At 39.3% G+C, this 14,024-nt stretch overlaps 1 protein-coding gene across 2 annotated transcripts in view; it reads right to left on the bottom strand.

Annotated features, from left to right (window-relative positions):
• Positions 1-11,395, bottom strand: part of PAIP2B (poly(A) binding protein interacting protein 2B) — a 32,209-nt gene extending 20,814 nt beyond the window's left edge. The window contains exon 1 of one of the 2 annotated variants that reach the window (XM_072766847.1): positions 10,940-11,395. The gene's annotated coding sequence lies outside the window, so the exon portion shown is untranslated. The remainder of the gene's footprint in view (positions 1-10,939) is intronic. The other variant, XM_025994592.2, reaches the window with a different exon arrangement.
• Between the last annotated feature and the right edge of the window lie 2,629 nt (positions 11,396-14,024).

Consider the following 14,024-nt stretch of genomic DNA (forward strand, 5'->3'; position numbering starts at 1 on the left):
TACATTCTCCAACCTTCCAATAAGATAAAAATTAATTCCAAAAATTTCCTTTTTTGGCAAAAAAAATTATCTTATTCTCTTGTTACTGTTTTTAAAAAATCTTAAAAAAAAAAAATAAAAATAAAAAATAAAAAAATAAAAATAAAAAAAAATAATAAAAAAAAAAATAAAAAATCTTAAGAATACACATAGCTAATACCTTTTAAAACAACAAAACTTTCAATAAGCATTCAAACATCTGTCCCAGGGACGCCTAGGTGGCTCAGTGGTTGAGCATCTGCCTTCGACTCAGAGTGATCCTGGGGTCCTGGGATCAAGTCCTGCATCGGGCTCCCCACAGGGAGCCTGCTTCTCTCTCTGCCTATGTTTCTGCCTCTCTCTGTCTCTCATAAATAAATAAATAAAATCTTAAAACAAAAACAAAAACCTGTCCCAACTAAAAAAATTAGTGGAACCTTCTAGAGCAAGGTTAAATGGTCAGTGACAGGGGAGACAAAAAGGACATATAAATAACTCCTATTCTCATGGGGTTAATCACTAAATCCTATTTCAACAGAATCCCTTCACCTCTAAGCTTTGCAGACGAAACAGCTTCTCTCATTTGATTTGACTTCCAATTATGAAACAAGAATTGTTTATGTCACTGTGTATTGCTGATTACCTGAATTCAACACTATGCTGGCAGCAAAGGAGGTAAATCTTTCATGATTTGCTCCATAACCGGTTTACTTCCTATCCTCCTAGACCAAATTCAGCCTTCTTCTAAAGCCAGAATTCTAGTATTTAGTTAGTATATAGCAATGGGGGATCCCTGGGTGGTGCAGCGGTTTAGCGCCTGCCTTTGGCCCAGGGCGTGATCCTGGAGACCCGGGATCGAATCCCACGTCAGGCTCCCAGTGCATGGAGCCTGCTTCTCCATCTGCCTATGTCTCTGCCTCTCTTTCTCTCTCTCTATCATAAAAAAATTAAAAAAAAAAAAAAAGAGTCTCTTAAAAAAAAAAAAGTATATAGCAATGGTTCCCAAAATTTACTCCCAGGCCGAGCAGCATCCTCATTACTTGGGAACTTGCTAGAAATGCAAATTTACAGTCCCACCCCAGACCTATTGAATCAGAAACTCTAGGTGGGGCCCAGCAATCTGTGTCGTAATAAGCCCTCCAGCTGATTCAGAAACACTCAACTTTGAGAACCACTGATAAACAATAAGGAAAAAAATGTGATTCCTTCTATTGGTCCAAAGCCAGGGGTGCTGTATATTCTATCTTCATATGAAATAAAGACATCCAATTAAAAGACAATCTCCTTAAAACTCCTATCCTCAATCCAATGTGTTTTATTTTTGTGAGCTAAGAAAACAAGCTGCGATCTGAGATTTAGTCAAAAATGTACACTTAACAAGCATCAGTTCCCTTCTAGCTTGATTTCACATGATACCATTTATATCTTCTTACATCTAAAGTTCCAAAAAAGAACCTTCATAATGTAAGCTTCGGACACTTCAGGAATTGTATAATAAAACATCAACTAGGTCTGAATATATCAAGCTTATTAGAGAAGAAAAGTGGAATTATTTTCTACATCTCAGAACTGTATTCAATAGGGAATTAGAGATTTCTTTTCACCTTTATACTTCCAAGTTAACATAATTAAATCAGAACACTCTATTCTTTAAAAGTTCTAGCTAGGCAAAGTTTCACTGCATTACTTTTTGCTTTCGGTGGGGATAAAACAGAGCCCTGGGAGGCCCATTTTGTGTATCTGCAAGGCTGCAGAACAAAACAGTCACATCTGTTCAATGCTGAAACAAAGGATGTGTAAACCCTCAGTACTTGCCTAGGTAATAAAAAGACACCAAGAACACCACCATCAAACAAAAGCAATTACATATTGTTCTACTCATGTTTATACTAAAATCACTATGTTAAAACTTTACTTCCCCTAGTATTATTGCATTTTAAAGGAGGGCAAGACCAGCCTGCAGTTCACGAAGCACCACCTTTCAAAAAGCAGATAGTTCCCATGCAACTGTTTCAGAGCACAAGACAGCCTCCTAATGATTAGTTTACAAGTAGCTCAATACACTATACGGAACAAAAATAGCACCAAAGATAAACCACAGACCAATTTCCATGCTATAGATATACACTTTCAAATAAGACATGAGCAAAAAAAAAAAAAAAAGCAACTTATTTAAAAATAAAACCATAACACTGATCACCAAAGTTCAGCCCAGAAACGCAAGGATAGTCTGAAATTGTGAAATATAAAATGTATTTTTCTATATTAACAGGCAAAAGGGAAAAAAAAAACCTAAACGAGTATCTCAGCAGTTCCCAGGGATACATATATTATGATTCTACCTTTAAAAATGTTTCTATACAAAAAATATATATAAAAAAATAAAAAACTAAAATAAAGTAAAATGAGAAGTAAAAAATAAAGTAAAATGAGAAGTAAAAAAAAAACTTTTAAGTAGTGAACTTTTTACTTTATGTGTTAAATATTTCTGTATTTTTTTTTTTATCATTTTATAGGTGCTACCTTTTTAAATGGGTATTATTTTACAGTCAGAAAAAAAATCAGTTTAAATAAGTTGCCCACACAGCTAGTAAGTGGCATAGTGAAACTTAGGGAAGCTGGTTTCACTGTCTCTAAATCTTGAACTGTTAGGATCATACTGTTAAACTGATAAACACCATTAAATTACAACATTAATGCACCAAAAAAAATGTTTCTATATATAAAAAAAAGTCTAAAAAGCAAAAAACCAGAATGTTTTGGGTAGCAAAATTACAGATTTTTCTTTATATTTTATTTTCTAATTATTATAAAGAAGAATGTGGCTTCTTTTATAATTAGGGAGAAATGTTTTCATGTATACATATTTAATTCTCTTTCTTATTTTCCTCATGTATGTACATCACATGCAGACTACAGGGCTGGAATTACTGCCTCTAGAGGTTGATCAGCTCACTTCTAAGATGTGCAGTGACAAAACTGCCCTATCTTCATTATTTTTAAAGGTCCTCCAATAGCAACATAGAAAAAACATAATTAGGTAAGTTAAAAAATATGAAAAGTGTGATTACAATTGAAAATAATATGTACTCACTAAAAAATACTACAAGTGAACATGAAAAAGAAAGCAGCTACTGAAGCCATGGGGCGATCATTTGGAAATGTTGTTTCATTGTGTTCAAAGTATTTTTTAAACATACAAAATTGAGTAAAAAGGAAAAAAAGCCCTGCCAAACCCTTGCAGGGGCCACTCTTCCAATCTTTGCTACTGTTGCTATGTATTCACCTGACATCAAAAGATGGGCAGCTCCTCAGACCCTTTCTTCTTCCTTAAAACCCTACTTCAATTCATGTATTCATATATTTTTTTAAAGATTTTATTTACTTATTCATGAGAGACACAGAGACAGAGAAGTGGCCCCCTACGGGGAGACTCAGGACTCGATCCCAGCACCCCAGGATCACGCCCTGAGCCGAAGACAGATGCTCATCCACTGAGCCACCCAGGTCTCCCCATTCACATATTTCTTGAAAATGTAACACAAACTCTTGATTTGAAAAATGTTTTAAATATATATATAAAGGCATATGGTGAAATCCCATCTCCACTCCTATTTCTTCCATTGGTTTCTTATTTTATCATTTCAGAATTTCTTTTTGTAACTATAAGCAAATATAAATAAATGTATATTCTTATTCCACCCTTCTTTCTCTCTCAGCACAAAAAGTAGCCTACTAAATAGATGGCTGGGTGCTGTGCCCCCTTTTTATTTATTTATTTATTTTTTAATTTTTTGTGCCCCCCCTTTAAAAAAAAAAACACAACATATCTTAGAGCTCTTTTGCATCAGGTCAGTCCATAGTCTTCCTCATTCTTTTCTACAACTATCCAATATTCCATGGTTTGCTTGCAGAATTTACTTAACAAGTTCCCTGCTGACAAACACCAGGGTCATCCCTATCATGCTATTAGAAACAATAATGCCAAGCATAACCACATGCATACATCAAATTCATTTCTGAGTGTGGCTTTGATGAAGCTTCTGGAATGGTTCAAGATACTAGATGATTACAAGTTCATGAACACATTCATCAGGCTCAGAAGTTACCCCTTTGCTAGTTCTCATTATATACAGCATTATGTAGCAAAAGATGGAACGATTCCACTAAATCAAGCAGTTGTACTCTTAGGGGATTCATCTCATAAAAATAAAATGACTAAAACACGCAGATGAACCCATTTCCATAAAAAATGATGAATGTACATAAAAAGTATAAAATATACCCATCAAAATGTGAACCACTGCCTTAGTATGGTGGATCTACGGAATGCTTTGTAGCCCCCCCCTTTTTTTGCCTATCAATGCTTTTTAATTTTATAAAAGTAATATACTATTTCCGTAATATAAAATTAAAAGCTATAAATAAAATGTTAATTCAAGTTGAGCTGGATATATTCCTTTGGTCTGTCTTATATTTATACAGTGAGTGCTTCAGAGTTGTTCCTAAAGTATGTTTATGTGCATCATTTAATTCTATACTAACCCTATGTATTTTCATTCTATCAAAATGGAAAAGGAGGCAACAGATGGTTAGGCAGTTGTGCTCAAGGTCATTCAAATAGTAAGCCTGGCAGAGGCAAATTTCAAACCTAGATCTTCTGCTGCAAAATCAGTGCACTATCAAAACCATAACTGTTGCTTCCTTAACTTTAATAATACTTTCGGAGTTAGTTACATAATCAGAATTTGATAGATGAATGAAAATTATACAGTATAAGGCCTCAGTCCTTAAAGCTCATATAATCAGATCTTCTTAAAGGGAGAATGCTAGCATACAACTCCCAAAACTCCAGAGTTAGGAGAGGATGTGGGTGCTTCTACAAAAATCACCTAACTGGCAAAGTTAATGTCTAATATGGCCCAAAATGAATGTATAATAAAAGCAACATCCTCTAAAGTTAGAAGATTCTCACTCTCAAAACAACCATTGTCTCTGACTCCTGCTCTAGTCTGGTCTCCACATACTTTACGGAATTTCAAAATATGAATAAGCCATATTTTCAAGGGGGTAATTATAAAATATATTTTTTTAAGTTTGGGACTTATAGACCAGATGGTAATAAGTTAACCAGAGTATATTCTTTCTCTCCAGTGTCTCTCCTTTCCTATAAAATTATACAGGTCATTTTATAATACATATGGAGACCACTGATAAACCTTGATTTGTTAAGGTATATTTGTTTTAAAGAGGAGCAGATAAATGGTGCTGGGAAAATTGGACATCCAGATGCAGAAGAATGAAACTAGACCATTCTCTTACACCATACACAAAGATAAACTAAAAATGGATGAAAGATCTTAATGTGAGACAAGATTCTGTCAAAATCCTAGAGAACACAGGCAACACCCTTTTTGAACTTGGCCACAGTAACTTCTTGCAAGATACATCCATGAAAGCAAGAGAAACAAAAGCAAAAATAAACTACTGGGACTTCATCAAGATAAGAAGCTTTTGCACAGCAAAAGAAACAGTCAACAAAACTAAAAGACAACCTACAGAATGGGAGAAGATATTTGCAAACTACATATCAGATAAAGGGCTAGTATCCAAGATCTATAAAGAACTTCTTAAACTCAACAGCAAAGAAACAAACAATCCAATCATGAAATGGGCAAAAGACATGAACAGAAATCTCACAGAGGAAGACACAGACACGGCCAACAAGCACATGAGAAAATGTTCCGCATCACTTGCCATCAGGGAAATACAAATCCAAACTACAATGAGATACCACCTCACACCAGTGAGAACGGGGAAAATTAACAAGGCAGGAAACCACAAATGTTGGAGAGGATGTGGAGAAAGGGGAACCCTCTTGCACTGTTGGTGGAAATGTGAACTGGTGCAGCCACTCTGGAGAACTGTGTGGAGGTTTCTCAAAGAGTTAAAAATAGATTTGCCCTATGACCCAGCAATTGCACTGCTGGGGATTTACCCCAAAGATACAGATGCAGTGAAACGCCGGGACACCTGCACCCCGATGTTTATATAGCAGCAATGTCCACAATAGCCAAACTGTGGAAGGAGCCTCGGTGTCCATCGAAAGATGAATGGATAAAGAAGCTGTGGTCTATGTATACAATGGAATATTACTCAGCCATTAGAAACGACAAATACCCACCATTTGCTTCAACGTGGATGGAACTGGAGGGTATTATGCTGAGTGAAGTAAGTCAATCGGAGAAGGACAAACATTATATGGTCTCATTCATTTGGGGAATATAAAAAATAGTGAAAGGGAATAAAGGGAAAAGGAGAAAAAATGAGTGGGAAATATCAGAAAGGGAGACAGAACACGAGAGACTCCTAATTCTGGGAAATGAACAAGGGGTGGTAGAAAGGGAGGTGGGCGGGGGGTGGGGGTGACTGGGTGACGGGCACTGAGGGGATGAGCACTGGGTGTTATTCTGTATGTTGGCAAACTGAACACCAATAAAAAATAAATTAAAAAAATAAAAAACAAAGAGGAGCAGAGAGAGAGAGGGAGAGAGAAAATCTTAAGCAGGCTCCACACCCAGCAAGGAGCCTGATGCAGAGCTCAATTTCACAATCCTGAGATCATGACCTGAGCTGATATCAAAAATTGGATGCCTAACAGATTGAGCCACCCAGGTGCTCCAAAGTATATTTAATTCATCATTCCTTAAACTATGTCTCATATAATCCTGTTCCAAAAGATAATTAGATATATTGCAGAGGGGTGGAAAGGAAAAGTCATGGTTAAATACAATGCACCCCTTCTGGAGATCCACAAATCACAGTAAACATTAATATAATAAAGGCTCTAGAGAAGTCTTACATCATAGAAACCTTTGTTTAACCCAGCTTATTTTGACACAAAATTCTTCTACTACAGCCTAACTGTTTGCATTATATGTTTAGACTAACTGCCCGGATAAAAGTAATTATTAACTGAACACCCACAATAGATACAGTAAAAATAGATAGTTCTTAAATCTTGCCTAACACAAAAATACTAATTCTTTTAGAAGTTCCTATGTTCAGTCTAGTGAACTCCTACCTCTTTACACACCAAAGCCTTGCTCAAATATTATCTCATTATCTCACCCAGTGCTCTCTATATTACTAACTATTCCTTTTTTCCTGGTTTTCACAGCATTTAGTTATAGCTCTATTATCTCACTTAACACAGGATAAACCAGTTCATCCATCTGTCTCCTTGCTAGATGGTGAGCTCTTTGAGAGTAAGTTGGATTATATTTTCAGCACCTTGAAACAGTGTAGGGCACATATGAGCCTCACAATGAAGAAGTAAACAAAGTCACTACGTTATAACAGTTACCCAGAATTCAATTCTTGTATTTCTGAACTGTTAGTGATACCTTGCCATCAGCTTGAGAACATTATGCTTTCTCCCTAAAACTTGCATCCCCTATGGAACAGCAGTGGTCAGAGTTAACTCAGTTGTGGCAAGCCCTCTCGCCAAGCCCATTCACAGTTTTTTTCCTTAGGTGATTTTTGTTTGTTTATGTCTCTGTGCCTTTGCACCTGCTGATCCCTGCTTGGAATGCTGTCTCAAAGTTCTATGCACCTGGAAAACATTCCTATGAGTCAGGTTAATGGAGAGAGGCTTAAAAGGAAGAGTTTAAGCACAGAGTTAAACAGAAATGTCCTAAAAGTCAATATGCTAGGGGATGTGAAGTGGGAGGGGGCACACCAGGTTTTACTTTGGTCAATTTATCATTCCAACCTGGACCTCTCCCCTGAGCTGTTAACTGTTTCTTTCTCTGAGCTGTTTAACTGTTTCTAAAATCGTAAGATTTTATCTTATAATATCAGGAAGGACAAGAGCTTAATCTATTTGTTCACCAGAGTCTAAAATAAAGCCTTGGTTACAGTAAGTGCTTAATAAATATTTGTTGAATAAGTGAACAAATTCTCAAAGAAGCTAAAAGAACATTCTACAGTGGGCTGCAAAAAGGGCTATCATGAAATAGACACCAGAGGTCATTTATAAGTACAGCTGATCCTCACTTTTTTATGGATTCTGTATTTGTGAATTCTCCTACTTGCTAAAATATCTTTGTAACCACAAAACCAACCCTCACGGTTGCTTTCTCTGTCGTCCACACACATGCACAAGGTGCAAAAGTGGAGTCACCCCTCAAACACATTCCCAGCTAAGGTAGAACAAGGTAGTGCTCTGCATTTGTGTTTCCAGTCTCATACAAAGATGACTAAAAGACATGGATGGCAGGGGGCAGTGGAGTATAGCACAAGAAGCTCTGGCTTAGGGGCCAGTCAGACAGAGTTTGAATCCTAACTCAGGCACTTGTTCGAAGGTGGGCTCAGAGAAATCACTTAACACTTCTGAACCTCATTTTCTCTTTTGAAATAAAGAAAATAGAATTTACCAGGATGAACTGTATTTATATAAGATTATAACCTACGTAAGATATATACATGTACATATTTTCCCTAGGAGCATTGGTTCAGTATTTGCTAATTTAGTGCTCTAGGTGGCTTTATAGACCAAAATTACTGCAAATAATGAGAATTAAAGATAATCATTTATAATGAAATAACGGAAAGATATAGAAAACAATTATTTGGATGGAGTGCAGGCCAGTGTCAAGCTTCAGGAGATTTTGAAATAGAATCTCACTAAGCATATAAGGTGTGGAAAAGGCTTTCAAGAAGAGAGAAACAGTACAGAGAGAGACCCAAGTGTGTAAAATAGACAGGTTTAGGAAATGGCGGGAACATGGGGTCACACTGCCTGTCGGTGCCCTACATACACCCTGCACTGCAGAACCTCTCCCTCTGCATTTAATTTTTGGTTTACAGGTCTCTCTCTCATTAAACTGTTAGTTCCTTAAAGACAAGATCTCTAGGAAGAAATCATAGTTACAATCTTTTAAATCTGCAAATGAGTTATTACTACGCACCAATACACCTGAAAAGACTGTAAAAAAAATACCTTTGGTTTTCAACCACAGCCTTATGCCAACTCATAATAGCAACTAACTCATAGATTTGCAGTTTTTCCAGAACTTTTCTTTGATGACTGCTAATAATACTGTAATTAATAGTTTTTATTGTTCTCAATACCTGGGCATTTGTTAGAATAGCTTTAAGAGCTTCCTCTTTTTCATGTGATTTATTAACAGGGCTCAAACATATGGTCTATTAATGCAATGTTGCCTCCTCAGAGTAAAGATTCCTCTTAATTCACTCTACTAGACTTATTTCTCTATATACAAGGTACAGTCTTACCATAGCAAAATACAAGGAAAAATACACATGTATTACAAATAAGATAAAACAGTAAGACTTTTTTTTTACAAAAACTTGCTAAATTCTGGCCAAAACACACTTTACATATCAAACGCATTCTGAACATGCGTTACATTTCACCTGTGTACTGAGAAAAATAATTACAATTTATATGAATTCGTGAAACTAAGTACTTTTAGAACCTACAAAGTTTTGTACACGTGTATTTTCTCCTGCACACTCTCATAGACACATAGCCTAAGGGGCCCATCACACTTAATCCAATACTTCTATTTCCTCAAAATAAAACCCTTACTGTCCAATATCTAAATTAACATTTTCAAAACTCTAAAGTGATAAGCTACTTTTCCCCATAAATTTCTTGGCATAATTTTATTTAGGCACGACACAGTTTGCACTATTATCTAGAACTGAGATCATTATGTGGCTAGAACCAACATCATTAAAACACAAACTGATATACTATAAATGTGAATACAAATCCTCTGTGAATGGGGAAAAGAGAATATTGTTTTTCAGTAGTTTTAATGCCGTATTATCCATAGTCTGGGTGTGATCAAATCACATGGTGCTACACAGCTAAAACAGGTCATATATTTTATGATAAAGTAGGGTGGACAGGCCCTTACATTGGAAACTCTCTGCTACTCCAGTTAAGCTTTTTAAGGTACAATGAATAAAGAAAGAAAGGAGGAATAGTGAAAACTGCCTACTTAAAATAATAATACATTTTAAATTTCTTGTGGCCAGTAAACCCTTCTCACGTCCATTTTCAGAAACTATCACCAAAACAACTACCGGGACAAAGATTTCGCAGAGGATATTACGACCAAATACCATTTTTAAGGAAGGCAAGAATAGTTTACCATTAAGGAAACCGATTAAAGTTCCCAATCTTGCAAAGCTCCCTGTACTGAGTATTCTGCGTCTCTGGCGTTCACCTTCCAGCTGCTTGGACCGAGCAAGTGGAAAATGTTAGTTTTCATGAGCGATGTGGATGAAATTTAGGGGGTGGGAGGGGCGAGGGACTCACTCGCAGAACAGAAGGCGGCAGAGAAGTGGCCAGGGTTCCTAACTCAAATTAGGTTTCTAGAACCAAAGCTGGAGTAAAGTGGGGAGGGGCGGGAGTAGACGCAAAGCAGATAACGCACCGGGGCCCGCGAATGGGGGAGGGGTGAAAACGCGCACCTCGTCCGCCTCGCCGCGGGGAAGGGGACCGCGGGAGGCGGCACCGGTCAGTTTGCCTCGCGGTGTTGCACCGGGGTAGTGAGGGGACTCGCAAGCCGGAGGGTCCAGTCCGCAGGAGGCTGAGGGGGCTCCGGGAAACTGAGGGGCGAGCGAGGAAGAGCGCGCCTGTGCGGGGAGAACGGGGCTAAGACGCCCTGACGCCCGCGAGAGGCAGAGGGTAACCCCAGCGGACGTCCCTTCTCTCCGACGGCCACGACCTGGGACCCTCCCCACAGGAGCCCGGACCCGCGCGCGTCGCCCCTCACAGCCCCGACGGCTGCGGAGGAAAGGCAGGCGCAGGGCGCCCCCAGAGCCAGGAGACAGACGCTTCCCGTGGGTCCCCCTCCCTGGCAGCCCGGCTGCCCAAGCCCACCTGGGCTGATCAGAAGCCCTTCCTCCAGATCGTACTCTGCCACTCCTCCGAGAGCCTCAGCCGTCGCCGCAGAGGTCGCCGTCGCCAGAAGAGTCTCGGCCTCCAGTACCAAAGCGTGAGCCACAGCACGGGAGAAGCGCCGCTCGCCACTCGCCAGGTTACCTCTTACAGCACACTGGCTCCTTACTCCGCCCCCGAACCCAAGCCATTGGTTGCTGGGCACCGCCCCACTCGCCTATTGGGCCGAAGATGATGCCGCTCAGTCGCCTAGAAGGGCATGTGTGATGCTTATTGGTCCAAACGGGAGGCAGTTCCCGCCCACTCCTTCAGAAGTTCCAGCTTCCGATTGGTGTTAACATCTGTCTTTTCGCCGCCTTCGTTCTTTCTCCCAGGGTGGAGCCCCTCCTTTCGGGAGACACCAGCTCTGATTGGTTGAAAGGACATTACGCTCGCCTTGAATGGGCGTAGAGCCGAGGAAGCGTCCAGCCCCCACGTGGGGGAGGAACCCAAGGCGCCGCACCTCGGGGTTTGTTTACACAGGCTCCGGCTGGCGCTTCCTTCTATTGGCTGAGCCCGCGGCCCCTCCCAGCGGGTTGCGCCATTCAACCTAGCCGGGAGGGGCACAGGGGCGGGCCCCAGTGGGATTTCCCTGACTGTCCAGAGCCCCGGGAGGAGCCTTAGAACTAGGCTGGAGCTGGCGCTGCGCTTCACCCTCGGGAAGCTGCGGAGCTGGGCTCCCTGGAGGGGGTCGAAAGCGGCAGAGAGATGTCTCACACTTCTAGAAACAAACCTAAATTCTTGAGTGCTTTTAAATCTCCCCCTTAAACTTAGGGTGTCCCATTTTTGCTTGCTAGGGACTTTAAATTTTATACCTCAGGAAGCGAGGATTTCTTTACGGAAGTCTTTATACGTCTTTGTCTCTCCCCACCTCTCATGCTGCCTATACACATAACACAAAGTAGAGGTTTAATAAGTGATTACATGATGAGTGGATAAAAATGAAATGGGCAGTGAAATAAAGTCAGATTAAGTAACAATAATTAAATGTTACATATTTAATATAAATATAAATAATATAATAAAGTTAATATAAATAATGTAACAAAGTTGATACATAAATAAATTCATTCATTCAACAAATATTATTGAGCATATGCTATGACATTGCAGGCTCTGATCTAGGCTCCAGGTGTATGATACGTATAAGACAATGAAAATGGAAAAAGTGCTTTCCTTCTAGTGGAAGAGAGTGACAATGAACAAGTACCCAACAAATAATAAAATGTCAAGTTGTGATTGAGGGCTACAAAGAAAAATAAAGCAAGGATTAAAGAATGGTTGAAGGAATGGCTATTTTAGGTAGAATGGTGAGTTTAAGAGCTTTTTGAGGAAACAGCATTGCAAAGAGATATGAATAATGTGAAGAGCAGGAAAGAGACTGTTAAGCTAGGCCTCTGCTTCGTGTAACACCAGGATCACTAGTCACACTCCTTCATGTATTTCCAATTTGTGTTATTAGGTATAATTTTAGGATTGCTTGCTCTGGTTTTAATTTGATCTCAGTTGGGGCACCTGGGTGGCTCAGCAATTGAGCATCTGCCTTTGGCTCAGGTTGTGATCCCAGGGTCCTGAGATGGAGTCCCACATCCATCCCTGCAGGGGGTCTGCCTCTCCCTCTGCCTGTGTCTCTGCCTCTCTCTGTGTCTCTCATGAATAAATAAATAAAATATTTTAACAAATAAAAGTAAAAAAATAATAATTTGATCTCAGTTAAATAATGTAAGTGGATCCTACTAGAAATACTTACCTTCTTCAGGGAAAAAAAAAATCCAACTATAAAATAACTTCCCCACCCTCCATTGCTTCTTTTCCTAAAGTTGTCTTCAGCTATTTGGTGAGAGTGTGCTTACAGGATCTCAAAGCTTTGAAAAATAGGGTCCTCAAGTCCATATTGTGTTCTTGCAGAATCAGAAACACTATTATAGGATGTAGATATACTACAGAATAGCAATGATGTGGGGAAGTACTGGTGGGCTACTATTGTTTCCCTACCTACCAGTGACACTGTCTTGCAACTTCATGACTGGATATCACCAACGACAAAGAGAAAATCTTAAAAGTTGACGGAGAAAAAAGGTATGTTACATTTGCGGGGGGGGGGGGGCGGCGGTGTTGGGGGTGGGAAGATAAGAATTACAGCAGACTTCCTATCAGAAACTATGGAAGCCAAAAGACAATGAATGAGGGAGGTAACCAGGTGGATATCTGATAGTGGTATGCAGAATACATAGGCATCCCAAGGGAGAGGTAGTAAAAAATAACCAGTCACAAAGTTATAGGGGATGGTGTCAGTTGGAAAGAGGAAAACAAGAGGAGTCCACCAATCCTTCCTGCACATCCTATTTCTGTCATGGATGATAAATCTTCATCCTCAAAGAATATCTCTTATTTTTATTGTGGTAAAATACACATGATATAAGTTTTACTTTTTTTTTTTTTTTTTTACCATTTTTAAGTGTACAGTTCATAAGTATATTCATTGTTGTGCCATCAGCACTACTATCCATCTCCAGAATGTTTTCATCATCCTAAACTGAAATTTTATACTCAGTAAACAATAACTTCCTATCTTCCCTTCCCCTACCCTCTGGAAATCATCATTCGACTTTGTGTCTCTGTGAATTTGATGATTATAGGTACCTCATTTAAGCAGAATCATATAATATTTGTGCTTTTGTGTCTGGCTTATTGCATTAGGCATAATATCTTTAAGGTTCATCCATGTTGTAACATATACCAAACTTTCACTCTCTTTTATTTATTTTTTATTTTTTTAATTTTTATTTATTTATGACAGGCACACAGTGAGAGAGAGAGAGGCAGAGACACAGGCAGAGGGAGAAGCAGGCTCCATGCACTGGGAGCCCGACGTGCGATTCGATCCCGGGTCTCCAGGATTGCGCCCTGGGCCAAAGGCAGGCGCCAAACCGCTGCGCCACCCAGGGATCCCTCACTCTCTTTTAAAGCTGAATAGTATTCCATTGTATATACATACCATCTTTTGTTTATCCATTCATCCACCAAT

Source organism: Vulpes vulpes, chromosome 8 (genome assembly GCF_048418805.1).
Source record: "Vulpes vulpes isolate BD-2025 chromosome 8, VulVul3, whole genome shotgun sequence".
In the NCBI taxonomy this organism is placed as follows: Eukaryota; Metazoa; Chordata; class Mammalia; order Carnivora; family Canidae; genus Vulpes; species Vulpes vulpes.